General features: G+C 44.6%; 1 long non-coding RNA gene across 1 annotated transcript in view; it reads right to left on the reverse strand.

Moving 5' to 3' along the window:
* The window catches only part of LOC112629944, a 496138-nt gene extending 480215 nt beyond the window's left edge, over nt 1–15923 (reverse strand). Inside the window, exon 1 of the long non-coding RNA XR_003120773.1 lies at nt 15547–15923. This is a non-coding gene — a long non-coding RNA (uncharacterized LOC112629944). The remainder of the gene's footprint in view (nt 1–15546) is intronic.
* Nucleotides 15924–16229: the final 306 nt, after the last annotated feature.

Genomic DNA, 16229 nt, shown 5'->3' on the forward strand with positions numbered 1-16229 from the left:
CACACACACAGGGAAAGCACCAAGTGGAGAGGAAGGCGGAAATTGAGGTGACATTTCCACAAGCCAAGGATGCTAAAGGTTGCAGCAAACCACCAGAAGCCAGGAAAGGGGAGCAGGACAGGTTCCATCTAATAGTTCTCCAGAGGAACCAACCCTGCCGACACCTTCACTCAGCCTTCTAGCCTCCAGAAACAGTGAGACACAAATTTCTGTTGTTTACGCCACATAGTTATCACAGACCTAGCAAACTAACACAATACTCCATGCCAAGTTCTCTGCTAGGCACTATGGGAGATAGATGTAAAATAAGAGCTCTAACAGGTTGTAATATACTGTCGTGTTACACCAGCAGGATGAACAAAGTGTAGGAATAGCTTACAAAAGTGATTTATTTTGACTACAGAGGGAAAAAAGCAAAGGAGTTTTTATAAGGCAGGTGACATTTGAGGCAGCTCTGAAAGGATGAGTCTATGGTTTCATGAGGTGGAGAAATGGAGAAGGAATCCTTGAGGCCAGAGAAACAGCATAAGCGGAGGCAGATTGGTGGTATGTTCAGGGAAGTCCAGCATGGCTAGAGATGGGGTGCAGGGACAAGGAGGGAGTGATTGTAGAAGAGACTGTGGCCAGTCTGCAGAGAGTGATGGCAATCTGGTGGAGAAGTCTACTTTTATTTTGTCAACAATGGGGTGTCATTAACAGTTGAGGAAGCTGTGTTATAATTGTGCAGATTCAAATCTTTTCTCTAAGTGCCCTTTGCCTTCAAAGTGACACCAGCCTCATGGTGAGTTCAAACATCTTGTCCATTCAGGGAACTCATGTAGCTGGAGATACCTCTAGGTGGGTCTGGATCCCCTGATGCTTGGCCAGTAGTGGAGATACACACCTAGCTCAGTGCCAGGTGCATAACAGGTGCTTGTTAGACAACTGCTAATAGTCATTTATCCATTCCATACATTGTTTTTAATGAGATGGGGTCTCACTATGTTGACTAGACTCGTCTCTAACTCCTGGCCTCAAGCGGTCTTCCCGTCTTGGTCCCACAATGTGCTGGGATTACAGGTGTGAGCCACTGCATCTGGCCATGCCATAAAACTTTAGTAAGCATCTACTATATCCAGGCTCACTGTTCCAGACACCATGTAATAAAAATGACAAAATCTTTGCCTTTCATTCTAGCAAAAGGAGACATAGAATAAACACAGAAACAAATAAAAATTATTTCAGATAGAGTGATGAGGAAAACAGAACACATTAAGTGGGATGGAGAATAACAGGGCATGGGGAAGGTTGCTGATAAAGGAATGTTGTTCTAAGGAGATGACATTTTTGCTGATTCCAGAAGGATGTGAGGGAGCTAAGCAAAGATCTGGGGAAGAGACTTCCAAATATAGGGAGCATCATACTTGAGGTGGGAATGAGTTTGGAAGTTCAAGAAACAGAGGAAAGGACATTGTGGCTGGAGGATCATGGTGTGGGGGAAATAGTAGAAAAATCATCAGAGAGGTAGGTAAGGAAAGGCCCATGCATTTGGGGCCTTGCAAGTTCTCATAAGAAATTTGGATTTTATTCTGACTGCAATTTAAGCCATTGAGTGAGTCTAGTCACTAGGAGAGATGTTTGACATGATTTGCCCTTAATGACAAAAGGAGAAGCAGAAAGATGAGTTAGGAGGTTCTACAATAGTCCAAACGATGGATGGAGGGAACTTGACTAGGTAAAAGCCATAGAGATGGTGAGGAGTGATAGAACTGGGGGTAGATTTTCAGGGGAGGATTACAGGGCTTGGTGATGGATAGCTCATGCGCATAGGATGTTGCGTTAATCCCTTATATGTTGCTATAAAGGAATTCCTGGGACTGAGTAATTTATAAAGAAAATAAGTTTATTGGCTGGGCGCGGTGGCTCATGCCTGTAATCCTAGCACTTCGGGAGGCCGAGGCGAGAGGAATACCTGAGGTCAGGAGTTTGAGACCAGCCTGGCCAACATGGTGAAACCGTGGCTCAACTAAAAGTACAAAAAAAAAAAAAAAAAAAGCTGGATGTGGTATCAGGTGCCTGTAATCCCAGCTGCTCAGGAGGCTGAGGCAGGAGAATCGCTTGAACCCAGGAGGTGGAGGTTGCAGTGAGCCAAGATCATGCTATTGCATTCCAGCCTGGGCAATAAGAGCAAAACTCCATCTCAAAAAAAAAAAAGAAGAAGAAGAAGAAAGGAAGTTTATTTGACTCACCATTCTGCAGACTGTACAAGAAGTGTGGTGCCAGCATCTGCTTCTGGTGAGGGCCCCAGGAGTCATGTAATCAGAGCAAAAGACAAAGAGGGAGCAGGTGTATTACATAGCAAGAGTGGGAGCAAGAGAGAAAGGGAGGAGGTGGCAGGCTCTTTCAAACCAGATCTTTGAACTCAGAGTGAGAACTCACTCTTACCACAAGACATTCATGAGGGCTCTTCCTCATCACCCAAACACCTCCCAGGAGGCCCACCTTCAACATTGGAGGTCACATTTCAACATGAGATTTGGAGGGAACAAGGCATCCAAACCATATCAGCCATTCAAAGGATGAGAATTGAGGCTGCATATGTGGCAAAGGGTGTCACTCAACAAGAGGGGAAGGTTGGAAAAGGGCATGTTTGGTGGAAGAGGGGTAAGATCAAGAGTCCTATTTTGAATGTTTAAATTTCAAGGTACCTATTAGTCATCGAATGGAGATTGCTATTATGTGCAGCCAGGATTAAGAATTATCTTATTGTGTCTATTAAAGTATAATCAGTCTGACCTGAGTAGGGCATGGAAAGCTAAATCATTCCTGAATCTTGAGCAGTCATTATCCCAAGGCCTATGAGATGTTCCCAGTATAATAAACAAAACCCTCTGGGATGCTGGCCCTGCCTGCACATTCCTGCCCTCTCACTCACAGCTTTCCTCTCATCCCTCCTTCAAAGCATCTGAGCTGGACAGCTACCCAGAAAGCCTCCCACTGCTGCAGAATTGGAAATGTGGGTCCTCCACCTAACAGCTGGGTTGGATCCTGGGTCAGCAGCAGATTAAGGCTACACTGCAGGGGCCTGACCCAGGAGTGTATTTAGGAGCTTCTCAAGTCAGGCAGCAGGAAGTGAGTCATCACTCGCCATCAGAGATGCAGGACGCCCTGCAGCTGGACGCTGCCACAGCCTGTCAAGCCTCCTAAAGGCAGCTGAGTGCACTGGAAAGCAGAATGGAAAATTACACTCACAGTCACCCCTTTTAAAGAAAGTTTATGAAACTGACCAGTATATGTTGTGGAAAAGTCTGGGCTCGCAGAAGAGGGAAAACATAAACCTGGAAGCTGAAAGCAAGGAAAATTTGTTAAAGGAGAACATAAAACCTACCACACCCTTAGCTATTCCACTAAGCCTACCCTGGTTCCCTAATTCAGCTCCCCTCTTTTTTTTTTTTTTTTTTAATGGAGTCTCACTTTGTCACCCAGGCTGGAGTGCAGTGGCACGATCTTGGCTCACTGCAACCTCTGCCTCCTGGGTACAAGCAATTCTCCTGCCTCGGTCGCATGTCACCATGCCCAGCTCATTTTTTGTATTTTTAGTCAACACAGGGTTTCACCGTGTTAGCCAGGATGGTCTCAATCTCCAGACCTTATCGGGGTAACAAGCCCCCAATATTTCAACATAGGTTCTTTCTATTTTCCCTAAGTGTCAGCCGGTCTGAGAAATAAAGAGAAAGAGTACAAAGAGAGGAACTTTACAGCTGGGCCTCTGGGGATGACATCACATATTGGTAGGTCCATGATGTCCCCTGAGCTGCAAAACCAGCAAGTTTTTATTAGGGATTCTAAAAGGGAAGGGGGTGTATGAAAAGGGAGTAGGTCACAAAGATCACATGCTTCAAAGGGCAATAAAGATCACAAGGCAAAAGCAAAACTAGAATTCCCAACGACGGTCTATATTCCACTGTGCACATATTGTCTTGATAAACATCTTAACAGAAAACAGGGTTCAAGACCAGAGAACCAGTCTGACCAAAATTTACCAGGCTGGCATTTGCCAATCCTAGTAAGCCTGAGGGTACTGCAGGAGACCAAGGCGTATTTTAGTCCTTATCTCAACCACATAAGACAGACACTCCCAGAGTGGCCATTTATAGACCTCTCCCCAGGAATGCATTCCTTCCCCAGGGTATTCCTTGCTGGGAAAAGAATTCAGCAACATTCTCTTACTTGCATGTCTGTTTATAGGCTCTCTACAAGAAGAAAACTATGGCTCTATTCTGCGTGACCCCACAGGTAGTCAGACCTATGGTTATCTTCCCTTGTTCCCTAAAAATCGCTGTTATTCTGTTCTGTTTCAAGGTGCACTGATTTCATATTGTTCAAACACACGTTTTACAATCAATTTGTACAATAGTGGTCCTGAGGTGCTGTACATTCTCAGCTTATGAAGACAATGGGAATAAGAGATTAAAGTAAAGACAGGCATAAGAAATTATAAGAGTATTGTTAGGGAAGTGATAAATGCCCATGAAATCATCACAATTTATGTTCAGAGATTGCAGTAAAGACAGGCGTAAGAAACTATAAAAGTATTAATTTGGGGAACTGATAAATGTCCATGAAATCTTCACAATTTATGTTCTTCCACCATGGTTCCAGCCGGTCCCTCCATTTGGGGTCCCTAACTTTCTGCAACAGGACCTCATGATCCACCTGCCTCAGCCTCCCACAGTGCTGGGATTACAGCCATGAGCCACCAAGCCTGGCCAGCTCCCCTGTTTCTAAGACCCTCTTTCTCTCCTGCTTTCCCCTTCCTTCCTGCTCTCTTGTATCGGTTTGATTTCTCTGGGAGAGCCTTGGTTTATGGACTCAATTAGTTTTCAAGTATTTGCTGATGAGCCAATTGTATACTCCCCTCTTATGTCAGATTCTCTGCATCTCAGTGGCAGGAGAGGTGAGCATCACTGCTCAGATGCCCCTCCAGGAGCAGCCTGTGTGCACCCTGTTGACTTTGGAGGGGCTGATAAACAACATCCCTATTCCCCACTGGAGTTCTGAAACAGTTCAGAGGTAGACATGGGAACCTGGAGGCTGAAGGTGGAGATAGCACTCTCAATACAGATGAAAAGCTCTATCGGAGGCCATGACTTAGTTCTCATTACTCACCAATGACAGGTGCAGTTGGAAAATGACAGGCTCCTCCTTGGAGACCAACCCTGTGGGGCTTTCCTCATAACAAAGGACAAAAGAAATCTCATCTCTACTAAAGGCAGGTAGAGTAAGTTCCTTCTCCCACACTCATCAATCAGGTCAAACACTCCTAGTCTGGAGAAGAGTCACACATGACGTGGGAGCAGAGGGAGAGCAGAGTGTTTCTCTAGAAAGGATCCTCCACACAGAAGGAACCATCGAGAGTGGGGTCAGACCATAAATATTTTAGGCTTCACAAGCCAAAATCAAGGCCATTATTTATGTAGTACTCATAAGAAAGGACATAAACTTCTACAATTTTTAATTGACATGTTTTTAAAAATACAATAATAGTAACAATTGGGTATAATTTCGTACTATAGGCCTACTCATAAGAATAAATTTTCAATTTTTGATACAAATGTATGTGGTACACATTCAATTTTGTGACATGCATAGACTGCTTAGTGGTCAAGTCAGGACTGTTAGGGTACCCATCACTCAATTAATGTAGATTACAGTGCTTACTGACACCTCATCTACCTTTGCTCCCTTCCAGTGTTTCTCTACACTCAACAAGATGAATATATTTGAAATACTTACCTGCTTAAAATACTTCAAAGGATTCCCACTAGCCTTAGATCTAAGACTGACATCCTTAAAAGACCCTTTATTGCCTTTCGATAATCATTTTGTTTTGTTTTATTTTATTTTATTTTATTTTTTGAGATGGAGTCTCTGTCACCCAAGCTGGAATGCTGTGGCACAGTCTCAGCTCACTGCAACCTCCACCTCCTGGGTTCAAGTGATTCTCCTGACTCAGCCTCCCAAGTGGCTGGGAATACAGGTACACACCACCATGCCCAGCTAGTTTTTGTATTTTTGGTACAGATGGGGTTTTGCCATGTTGGCCAGGCTGGTCTCAAACTCTTGACCTCAAGTGATCTGTTTGCCTTAGCCTCCCAAAGTGCTGGGATTACAGGCATGATCCACCACACCCAGCCTTCGATAATCATTTTGTACCATATTACTTAGTGCTCACTCTATTTCACTTACACTAGGCTTAATTATTCTTAGTCACCATGTTCTATTCTGCCTCAGGGCACTTGTACATACAGGTCCTTTTGCATGAAACACTGTTCCCTCTCCTCTTGCTTATTTAATATTATCAGAGTTTAGATCTAAAGTGCACTGTTGGCTGGGCACAGTGGCCCATGCCTGTAATCTCAGCACTTTGGGAGGCCAAGGCAGGAGAATTGCTTGAGCCCATGAGTTCAAGACCAGCCTTGGTATCATGGCAAGACCCTGTTTCTACAAAAAATAAAAAATAAAAAAAAAAGAGAGAGAGAGAAAGATTAAAAATTAGCTGGGCGTGGTAGCACACGCCTGTGGTCCCAGCTATTCGGCAGTCTGAGGTGGAGGATCACTTGAGCCCAGGAGATTGAGGCTGCATGAACAATGATTGCACCACTGCACTCCAGCCTGAGTGAAAGAGTGAGACCCTGTCTCAAAAAAGAAAAGAAAAGAGAAAGAAAATAAATGATCAGTTCCTTAGAGAATACTTCCCTTATGTCTCTGACTTTGTCAACCACACACACAATCATATACATTGCTTGCTTTCATAATATGAGTATCTTATTTACATTATCATATTACAATTGAAATTGTAAGGTGGCTCTAGAAGGCATTTAGAACTGAGCATGATCATTTCTTCTCCAAACTCTCTCCAGGTCTCAATATCCTGTGATTTGAAGTCTAAACACTTTAGGCTGGAATGACATAGTCTGCTAACTTTTCCCCAATATCCACTCTCTCCTTACTTTTTTAAATACCACCCTTGCCCTCCCTCACACACACCTATGTTTTAACTGGGCACAAGGCTTTTCAGCTAGAGTCTACATTTTCTACGTTTCCACATGACTACTTTCTAGCTAATGAGACGTGAGGAAAAATACCGTGGGCAATGTCTAGATGATCTTCTTAAAAGAAAATTGCTAGCCCTCTATGTGTTTTTCTTTTTTGTTGTTTTTTTTTAAACAGTAACTGGGTCTTGCTCTGTCACCCAGGCTGGAGTGCAGTAGCATGATCATAATTCACTGCAGCCTCAAATTCCTGGACTCAAGAGATCCTCCCACCTCCCAAGGTGGAGGGACTACAGTCTCAGTCTCCCTAGTGGCTGGGACTACAGACACGAGCCATCACACCCAGCTAATTTTTTATACATAATATTTATAGAGACAGGGTCTCAATATATTTCCCAGACTGATTTCAAACTCCTGACCTCAAGCAATCCTCCCTCCTCAGCCTCCCAAAGTGCTGGGATTACAGGTATGAGCTGCTGTGCTCGACCTATGTCCTCTTTCTTCCTTTCCATGCACTAGAAGAGAGATGGGGTGGGGTGAACCAGATTCAACCAAGCAGAAGCTACCTCAGGGGACAGAAGCACAATAAAATGAAGGCATGTGGGACCCTGGATACCTCTGTTAAGCAGAACCAATCACCTTACTGGGTCACCTACAAGCTTGGACATTTTCAGGACTTAGAACTAAATCTTCTACCTTGGTTTCTATTAAAGTGACCAAACCGATGTAGTAATACCAGTACTCAAGGATCTGTGAGTTCTGCTCCTAGTCATCCTACTTCCCCTTCTAGTCCTGCAGGAACCCACAGTCATGCTCCTGAACTTACCACCTGCGTCCTTACTCTGGCCTTTGACAAGTTGGTTCTGGGAACGTCCTCCTATCCTCGTTGCCTATTTTTCATCTGTCCAAGTTTACACATCCATCGACATCCAATTCACACTCTTTTCACTAATTCAACAAACTCTTTAATATTTAGCACCTACTATGTGTCCAACACTGAATGATTTCTGCCTATAATCTAAGGGCAGCTATTTCTAAATGTCAGCTGTTACATGCAACTCACCTACCTCTCTAAAGTCAGGTGTCCATCTGGACTCCCTGCTATGGGCCCTACCCACCAGATTATATCCCTGGGCGCCAACTCTATCCAAATCATTGCTGAAAGCATTTCCCATGTAATAAAGAACGTGGCCTCTGTCTCCAGGTCCTGGAAGGCAGTGTCTAAATCCTTAAAATTTCCCAAATGATAAGAGTGCCTTTGTTATTCATGGTGGGTCCCCTGATAGTTGTTTAGGCTAACGAGGTGACTCACGGTGGACCCCCTAGACAGTTTATAATAGCAAGATAATACTTCCTGACTCCACAGGGAGAGGACAGGGAGGCTTCCCTCAGACCTCACCTATGTGTATCTTCTCTGGGCTGGTTCTAAATCGTGTCCTTTTTGCTATAATAAAACCCATAGTCATAACTGTGGAATTTCCTGAGTTCTATGAGTCCTTCTAGCAAATTACCAAAACTGAGGGGTATAAACTTCCAAATTTGTAGCCAGTTTGTCAGGTGTAAATGTAGCCTAGAGACCTCCAGATTTGCAGCCAGTATCTGAAGTGAGAGTCGTCTTATGGAGGGCTGAGCCTCTAATCTGCAGTTTGGCTTCACTCTGGGTAGTGTCAGAAGTCATGGCAGTGTTCTTCCTGCTGGGGCTGAGTATCTGGATTACCTAATAATGTGTTTCATTCATTCAATCACCTAGCAAACCTATATTGAGCATCAACCAATGTGCTAGGTACTGAATTCAGAGTTGGATAAAACATAGATGAGATAATTCTAATCCCTGCCCTCAAACAGTTTGAAATCTTGTAGAAAAGGAAATTACAACAGTATCGTAAATATTCACAGAATTGTGTGTGAAGTTTGCCAGAGTCAAAGTGAAGATCAATTATAAGCTGTGGGGAGAGGGCACTCCAGGGGACTTCCCAAAAAAGGCGGCCTCTGAGCTGGCTTTTGAAAGATGAATAAGCATTTGCCTCATGGGCAAAGAGAAGGGGCATTATATTCAGCAGGGATTGCATGTTCAAAGGCACAGTGGTGTGAAAAGGTGCACTGTATTCAGGTACAGTCATCCCTCCTTATCCTTGGAGGACATATCCCAAGACTCCCAATGGATGCCTGAAACCACGGATAGGACCAACCCCTGTATATACTGTGTTTCTTCCTATACATACATACATATATGCCTGTGATAAAGTTTAATTTATAACTTAGGCACAATAACAGATTAACAGCAATAACTGATAATAAAATAGAACAATTAAAACAACATTGCCAACATCACTACTCTTGTGCTTTGGGGCCATTATTAAGTAAACTAAGGGTCACTTGAACACCAACACTGTGATATCGTCACAGTGAATCTGATAACCAAACTGGCTGCTAAGCGACTAACAGGGAGCGTGTCCACAGCATGGGTACACTGGACAAAGGGAGGATTCACGTCTCAGGAAGGACAGTGAGAGGTTTCATCACACTATTCAGAACAGTGTGCAATTTAAAACTTATGAATTGCTTATTTCTGGAATTTTCCATTTAATATTTTTGGACTACTGTTGAGGAGAGCAAACCTGTGGATAAGGGGGACTACTGTACCTTTAAGTTCATTCATATTTTTGGAACACAATGTGGGGATGAGAAGTGGGGAGTAGAAGATAGGTCTGGGGAGTAGGAAGAGGCCTTGTTTTCCATGCTGAGCAGCTTGAACTTTGTTCTAGAAGTTTATCAAAGTGATGCCTAGAGTCCAACCAGAAACAAATAAAGTTTAACAAGCAAGCCCTTTTGAGAATGACAGTAGTGGGTAATAAGAAACCTGCACAGACTTGCAATTTGAAAGACCACTCAAGACTTCCAGTGTCTGGCAAAAAAGAGCTAGGTTACTCAAGATCAATCTTCCAGCTGAAATCAAATAAAAATGATATGTTGTAGAAATAACAATTTCAGGCCAGGTGTAGTGGCTTACACCTGTCATCCCAGCACTTTGGGAGGCCAAGGAAGGGAGGATTGTTTGAGGCCAGGAGTTCAAGACCAGCCTGGACAACATAGCAAGAGCCCATCTCTACCAAAAACAGGAAGGGGGCAACTTAAAATGCTGAAGAGCTGAAAAGACAAGAGGAACTTCCCAGGCTAATTTTTGGATGAAAACCCATAACCAGAAAGGTAAGCCAAATCCCCTCAGATCATAAGCCTCACTGTCTGAGGCTCTAGGGCAAAATGATTTCCTATTCTCTTATTTGCATTTTGGTAAATTTCCACATGGTGAGCTGCTCTTTCATGGAGCATACCTGGGTAATAATTACTTTTTCTTCCTCAGAGAGGCTGTGATTCTTGGAATGTCTAATGTGGTGGTTGATTGGACTTATGCCTTTCGTCAGCAGCTCAAAGAATGCCACAATTCACTCTTCTATGAAGTAGACATCCAGCCTTGATACCCAACCCAGAACTCTGAAAGAATGAAAATTTGTCACCTTTAGCAGGTGGAATTATCAGTAGGTACTTTATGAACGCCCAGTAGCTCAATTTCAAAATGTTTCCTTTTTTATTAAGAACTAACATTCTTTTGTTGGTCCATATCACAACATGCTGTGTCTGGAGTGCTGCACTGTTACAGAAATCAACAATCCTCCTCACGGTTCCATAAAGATAAGTGGGTGAGAGATTGTATGGCACCTGTAGGGCTGGGAAATTTTATCTGAAATTCCCATAAGCAAAACTGCAGTAAAGACCTCTTTGCCCTTTGTTAATTCAAAATAAACTACTCCTTTTTTTGGAGAAGGCCTCTGAAGCTGCCATGGAAACAAGCTCACTAAAGGCTTCAGCAACTGCTCCGATATTTAATTTCACCCATAGTGAATGTAATCCAGGCCGAGAAGTGCTCACAATATGAAAACACTGATTAGCAGGGGACTGCATGTATACCTTGCTGGGTATAGGCCCCACTTTCTTTCTCTTTGAGGATGCTGAGCTTGAATGTCCAAGGGGAAAGACATCCAAAAAGGATCACCACAAACCCGCTGTGAGGTTGACCAAGAAGATCATGGGTCCTGCCTGCAGGGAGGAAAGCACAGGGTAAATTACTAGAGAAGTCAGCTTCTTCCGCCCCTCAGAGAAATAAGGAAGCTCAAGTCTGGATCGGGAGACCAGAGGACTCCAGGTTAAAAAAAAAAAAAAAAAAAAAAAAAAAAAAACTTCTCTCTGATCCACCTTCTGCTGCAATAACCAAGTCTTATATCAGTGGCTGAGATTTCAGAGTCATTTTCCCAGAACAAAACAATAATATTTCCAAATCAAAGACAGGACAAAGACAGGATTAATAAAAGGGGGTTGGGGACCTCTTTAAAGAGGAAGGCAGACCTCGGCATCTTTTATATTCTCCCAGTTGTCCAGACTCCAACCCCCCAGCCATGTTGTCATAGCATTCCAAGTGGGAAGAAAAATGAGCAACTGTCCGTCTACCATTTTTACATTCTAGAGGAGGAACTGAGATCCAGCAATGTAGATGAATGATGCGGCCAAAGCAGTGACAAAACCAGACCAAGAATCCAGGCCCTCTGAGTTCACCCCCTGCACTGACCATTCATTCACTCACTGACCCTTCCTTGCCTCAACCTTTCAGCAGCCATCAATCAGCAAGTTCTAGTGAGTCTCATTTTCCCATCCATTTTCTTGCCAGTGCTACCACACAAGCACAACCCTTTATCAGCTTGACCAAGACAGAAGGAGAATAAGGTCAGGGTTCTGTGCTAAGCCCTTGGCAAACATGCCTTTAATCCTTACCACAACCTAAGAGGTGAGTAATAATTCCTGTTTTGTAGATGAAGGAACAGGAGCTTGGAGATTGAGAGAGGCTACACAATGACAAGTGACAGAATCTAGACTCAGACCCCTCATTCATCTGAGCCCAGGTCCACACTAATAACCCATCACTCTATTGCCTCAGGAGACTATGTCCATGGCCTCCTAGTTGTGTTCATTCCCTTCCCATTTTAAACTACCTTGTATCCTGAAGCCAGATTGACCTTTTCTAAATTTCCTTTTAATCGTGTCACTACCTTCCTCAAAAGCCCAGCCCCTTGTCTTGCCCTTTGATGTGCTCTGACTGACAAGCTCTGCTCTGCCTCCCAAGGCTCACACATTGTCTTTTGGATGTTCTTGGATGCCTCGTTTCCCGCCCTAGAATGTTTTCCCCTGCCTTTTCCTTCTCCCTCAAAGCCCCAGTAGCGGCTTCTTCATTTCCTCAATACTAACAGAATACCTACTAACTCTTCTACAACATTCATTGCCAAGAGGCAGTATTGCTCAGTGGGCAAGGCACAGACTCCAGAACAATTTGCCGGATTTGAATCCTGATTCCACCACTTGTTAACCATGCGACCTTGGGCAAGTTTCTCAACCTGTCTGTGCTTCAACTTCCCAAAACATAAAACGATGATATTTACGGCTCCTATTTATAAGGTTCTTGGAAGGATTAAAGTAGTTAATACATACAACACTTTTGGAATTGTGCAAGGAGCAGACTAATAGCTCCAAAACCATGAGCTAGTCCTAGCAGTAGTGGTAGGTACCAAGCACTGGCCTTGTTGCTGGGATCCTGAGATGAGTAAATCAGTCAGTCCCAGCCAAACACAGTGGCTCACCTGGCCAAGATGACAAAATCCCATCTCTACTAAAAATACAAAAATTAGCCAGGTGGTAGTGGCATGCACCCGTAATCCCAGCTACTTAGGAGGCTGAGGCAGGAGAATTACTTGAGCCTGGGAGGCAGAGGTTGCAGTGAGCCGAGATCATGCCATTGCACTCCAGCCTGGGTGGCACAGCAAGGCTCTGCCTGAAAAAAAAATAATAATAATCACAATCAGTCCCTTTCCTAGCCATCTAGTGAGCAAAGTGGACATGTCAACCAATAATCATAGCCCAGTGCTCTACGTGCTGTAATAAACGCAGGCACAGAGGGCTTCAGGGAACAGAAGAGATATTAAGTGTCTGGAGTAGGTAAGGTTTCAGAAAAAAAAAAAAAAGTGTCATCTCAAAATTAAAGAACAATTGGAGTTCTTCCTAGTGTCCCAGCATGGACATGTCACTATCATCCAGAGGTATCATCCAGAGGTTGCTAGGAGCCCCAGTGACTGGAACATGGCATTTGTGGGGCTGGAAGTGAAGCTGGCAAGGCAAGCAGGAGCCTGATCTCATAAAGAACCTTATGCCTTTCAGAGAAGGTTGTCCCTGAGACTGTAAGCAGAGGAAAGCCCACCCCAGACCATCATGATCTCAGCCTCTTCTGGCCTCATCTAGAGCACTAATCGCATATTTTACTAATGCCACTCTTAGTTGCTACCTTCTATTATTATTTCTGAAAAGCTTTACTATACCAACCCACCAGCAGCCCCTCTCTGAGGCTTCTTATCCCAGGTTGACACGTTTCCTACCAAGTAACTCTGCTACCTTGGTCACAGGTGACTGGACCAGGGATTGGCATCTGACCTAAGGGCAGCTACCCTGTGGTTGGCCAGTGCCCTACAGGAGGTGGCCAGAACAAAGCCCAACTCATTGATGCCATTCTATCCTGCATGCTGACTGCCTAGAGAGAGTACCTCTCTCGGGGAACTTCAATGTGAGACACAGAGAGGAAAACAGACACAGGGGCAACAGAGGTGGAAAAACTCACTTGGAAGAAAGCAGTAAGCAGAAGCCATGACAAGCTGAGCCTACAGGTGGTGAACAGAGCGAGCCAGTCATGTCAGAACAGTGACAGCATGGACAGAAGCCGCTAAGACTCTGTGAGGCAGAACACTGGCCGAGGGACCCCAGAACGAGATAAGCCATGGTATACACTGAACTGTGGCCTCATTCCCAAAGATCATTCCTATCATTCCTGTTTTTTGTGAGTTCGGGCAGTGCCACTGACTAAGACAATTTTCTGTTTCTCATGATTTCATGAGCATCCTCATAATAAACCCCAAAACTCCCTGAGCACATCCCTTCTCCTTGCCACGTGTTCTTTCTGCTCGATTAAAAAGTGTGTTCTGTCATGGGGGAATGATGGCCAGTGGTGTGGGAGTGAAAGAATTTACCAAGACAGTTGTAGGTAAAGGAAGGCAGATTTATTTGAGAAAGTAGGAAAATACATGGCCAGAGAGACAACAGGCAAGTCAGCAGAAGCTGACTGCGAAGAAACAAAGGCTGGCTGGAGAGTTTATGGGATGGTGTTTACGCTGTCTGTTGAAGGAGGCTTTGTGCAGCACTGGTAACGCCAAGGTTGGGCTGCAGCGAGCTGACATGCAGGTGTCTGGTGAGAGTTGGGCACAGGAGAATTGTGAGTTACTTTCACAGGAGGGCTGTGTGTCCTGGACCATGCAGAAAGGTGGACTTGTTGCTCACCTCCTTTCTCTTTTTGCTTTCCCCTTATTCCACCAGCCTGGTTCCCTTTTCCCCAGTGTGAACGCCCATGTTCCATAAGTGCTTTCTTATGGAACAGAGAAACAGCCCATGCATTAGCAGAAAAGCAAGACCTAGAAGGGCTGATTCTAAGTGATGTCCACGATTTTCATGAGAGAGGATGGAGGCAACTTGCAGGGGGAGTGGGGAGACATGAGGCAAGAGAAGTGCGGAGGAAGCAAATCCTACAGGGATCTGGGCTTTCTCCTGAGGTTCTGGGGCCCGTTTAAGGCATTAGGAATGAAAAAATATGATCAGGTTTGGAACTGCTGGATAAAATGTTGCCACTTCATATGATACATACTGTTATCTCCAATACACATGAGGTGTTTCCATGGAAGTAGACATAAGGTATTGGGGGTCTCAAAGCAACTCTCTTCTATGAAAATGTCCGAATCCTACATGACCAGAAAGGAAATCCATCTCTCCAGGAATATCCATCCAGCCAAAATTGTAAAGCACAGAAAAAGAAATGTAGACACACTACACATCTAGTGCCTAGATAAAAGACCTCCCCCAACCCTGACCGCGCAAGCCCTGGAAGAACAACTTCAACCGTGATTTTCTTAACACAAAACATAGCACACACACAAAGAAGACCCAGAGCTGGTGGGGCTTTTTTTTTTTTTTTTTTTTTTTTTTTGGTCTCGCTCTGTCACCCAGGCTGGAGTACAGTGGCGCGATCTCCGTTCACTGCAACGTCCACCTCCCAGGTTCAAGCCATTCTTCTGCCTCAGTCTCCAGAGTAGCTGGGACTTTAGGCACCCGCCACCACCTCCGGCTAATTTTTGTATTTTTAGTACAGATGAGGTTTCATCATATTGGTCAGGTCATTCTCAAACTCCTAACCTCGTGATCCGCCGCCTCAGCCTCCCAAAGTGCTGGGAGTACCAGCGTGAGCCACCACGCCCGGCCTGGTGCGGGCTTTTTAAAGTCCTATGTGTAACAGCGCATGAATTTCTCTCTCAGGAAAAACAATCTCTAAAGAAAACTTTAATGGAAAATTCCCATCATGAGTATCCTACTTTACCCTGGCCCGAGTTTCACAAATACTTGCTTCTACCCCACACAGCCAGGCACTGAGAAGTGTCCAGAAAGACTCCAACTGCCCGAGATTCCCAGAGAAGCAGAACACACAGAGCCACGATGAGAACTCAGGATGGAGTAAACTTCCAGGTCCATGTGGGTTTCCAGGACCCAGCCCACATCTGCCAACCCACTGTGTCCTCTGCTTCCTGTTTCCCTTCTGCATCCTTTTCACTGATGCCTTCAAATATCCCTGCGTGTGCACGGGAAAAGTGGTTATGCTGCCAATTTAAAGAACCAAGGCTTCAGAGGAAAGGAACCTCACGCGTGCCCCCACCCCCCTACTCCCCGGTTCCCACTGGCTATTTGTAAAAGTTACTCACAGGAGGAAGAGAAAGAGCGTTCGTGTGCGATTACCTGCTCACCTCACGGTGGGGTGAACCAAGGTTCTCTGTGCAGTTTCCTCCACCATCTGTTCACACTTCCTTCTCTCGGAGACTTGCCAGGGAAACACTCACTGTTTTTCATCCTAACTCAAAGACAGTGAGATTCTTCATACCTGCACAGGAACCATGCAAGTTGTGATTGAAAAGAGCATCATGGGATGCAAACAGAAAGAAAAGCGGTGAAGGCGCCAAGCTGCGGATTCTAACAGCTTCCAGAATGCTGGGCCACAAGTGGCCGTCA

This window comes from Theropithecus gelada, chromosome 8 (assembly GCF_003255815.1).
Source record: "Theropithecus gelada isolate Dixy chromosome 8, Tgel_1.0, whole genome shotgun sequence".
NCBI classification, from domain to species: domain Eukaryota; kingdom Metazoa; phylum Chordata; class Mammalia; order Primates; family Cercopithecidae; genus Theropithecus; species Theropithecus gelada.